Source organism: Neodiprion virginianus, chromosome 4, assembly GCF_021901495.1.
Source record: "Neodiprion virginianus isolate iyNeoVirg1 chromosome 4, iyNeoVirg1.1, whole genome shotgun sequence".
Taxonomy (NCBI): domain Eukaryota; kingdom Metazoa; phylum Arthropoda; class Insecta; order Hymenoptera; family Diprionidae; genus Neodiprion; species Neodiprion virginianus.
In genome coordinates, this window is record NC_060880.1 from 11730255 (window position 1) to 11732754 (window position 2500).

The following is a 2500-nucleotide window of genomic DNA, read 5'->3' on the forward strand; positions in this document are numbered from 1 at the left end:
CCGGGTCTCTTGACGCTCGCGCTTTAATGGCATTGCGCAAGGCTGCAATAAGCGTCATTTGTTTTAGTTCGGTGAGACCCAACCCCCCTTCGCGTTTCGGAGTGTAAAAGAACTTAACACTGGTCGAAGGCGTCAGGTGGAGGATCTCCCGAACACTTGATCGAACGAGCCGGTCGATTCGTTCGAGAGCGGCCCCCGATGGAGGACTGCAGATCAGACCGTAGGTGAACCTTGGTAGGATGTAGGTGTTTAGCAGGTTCACCTTCTGCATAGGCTTGAGAGGAAGCGCTCGAATTCTCCCGAGTACTTCCTCCAGGGGTCTGATATCGAATGCGCTGAGTACGCCGAACCAGGGCGAGACCCTTGCCCCAAGATAACGTAGGGCATCTTCGGGCGGAGCGAATGGGATCGATTGGTCGCCGATCTTTACGCTCGGATCCCTCAGATACCAGGTCTTGCCACCTGGGACGTACTCGAAGCTCGCGCACTTCTCGACAGAGAGCTTCATGCCGAGTTCAGCCAGGTACTCACTCACCGTACCAAGCTGCCTTTGTGCCATTTTGGCATCCTTCGACAACAGGACCAGATCGTCCGCGAACGCCATCACTGATAGGTTCTGGTCGTCCACGGCCATGCCCTGTGTCTCGGTTTGTAAGCGTTCAAGCAGGGGTTCGATGGCGAGGTTGAATATGAGGGGAGAAAGCGGGTCGCCCTGCTTCACCCCTCGTTGCAGTTCGATTTGAACCTCGCCACCCTGCGACTTGATGGTCGTGCCGCAGCCCCTGTACATATTGGCCACGTAAAAGGCAACCGACGGTGGGATACCCTTTCTCTCCAGACCTTGCGCAATGGAGGAGTGAGGGACGGTGTCAAAGGCCTTCGATATATCTAGTACAGTTATTACACCGCCTTTCTTCTTGGCGTTCGATATGGCTGCTTGCAAAAGTTGTATGTTTGCATAGCAGCCATTCTCCTCCGTGAAACCTTTCTGCCGACAATTCAAAGTAAGGACACCTCTCAGCCTTTGATCTAGCAGGGCAGAAAATAGCCTGCTGATCATCGAGCTGACGGTAATAGGTCGCCAGTTCCTGACGTCTGAGGTGTCCTTGCCGGCTTTAGGGATGAGCGTTGTTCTATTTGTTCTCCACGCCTTAGGGTAGTGTCGGGCGTGGAGTAGAACGTTAAATAATCTGGAGAGGGCAACGTACGTCCGCTTGCTCTGGAGGTCCGCACGTGTCACTCCATCCGGTCCGGCGGCCGACCCGCTGTTGATCCTGGCCACCTTCCTCTCCACTTCCAAGGCGGTCACCGGGACAAGTATTTGGTCGATGGGCACGAGCTCTTCTACCCCAGGGGGTAGAGTCGTGTCTGGTCCCGGTTCGCCCCAAAGTTGCTCATACAGCTTTCGCGTTGGCTCCATCGCGGGGCTTCCGCTAGGCTGTAATATGGAGAGGTTGTTGGCCGTCACAGCTTCTGCCAGGCGCTTTGTGTTGTTGTTATATAAGTCTTGGCACCTGGCGTAAGCGAACTTTCGTCGCCATGTTCTGTTTGGTGGCCGGCCCCTCGCCGGACGGTGATTACGTATAAAACGCGGCCCCCTCGGCGCTCTCGCACTACACCCCTTCCGGGGATCGCAGCCAGGCTTGATCTGGTGTAGCAGCTCATCGTACAGGGCATCGATACTATGCTCGTTGAAGTCGTTTGAGTCGAGCAGCCGCAGTAGAGAGCTGGTCCACTCAGACCAGTTGCCTGCATCACCATTCTCCTTGCGAGCCTCCCGAATGAGCGGTGCATCCTCCGGGCCCATCACAGGTGGATCGGGTTCCGGAGGCTCATTCGTCGCATGCGCGGCCGGGACATTGGCTATGTCCTGAGCGTCACCTCGGTCCGGTAAGGCAGGGTGTAAAGGTTCCTGCTCTTCCTCGCCGTCGGCTAGCTCCTCTTCGGCTAGCGCTCGTCGCTGTTCCCTGTCGCGGAGACGCCGGCGTGCATCCGATATTTGCTTATTTGTACGGTCGGGGAAGAACTCTTTGAGCTTGACGTTGATAAAGCGCTCTTCGATGAACTCTTGCTCAAGCTGAGCAAGACGTTCGAGATCTTCGTCCGACCAGACCGTGGCTTTACGGCCACCAGGAGCGCCTGGCTTCTCCGCGATCGCGACACGCTTTTCGTTTCTAAGGGCCGGGTGCTCGTGGCGTTCGTGAGTGGATAGACCCCTTTGCGAAGCGAATGACAGGTCGCAGAGGACGCAAGGGTATGGCAGTGCTTCGTTCACTTGCCTCGGCGCACAGGTAATAATGTGTACACGCCATCCGTGGACTCTCGGGAAGGTGCGTAAGCAGCCTTCGCACTGCCAGAGGGTGCAGATGGTAGGGTGTTCCTCTTTCATGTGCTTGTCCAGTTGTTTGCTGTCGGTGCAGATGATGTGTTGACCTTGCTGCAAGCACTTTGGACAGCGTTGTACCCTGTTTAGCGCCGCGACCAGAACGAAGCGTTCTGT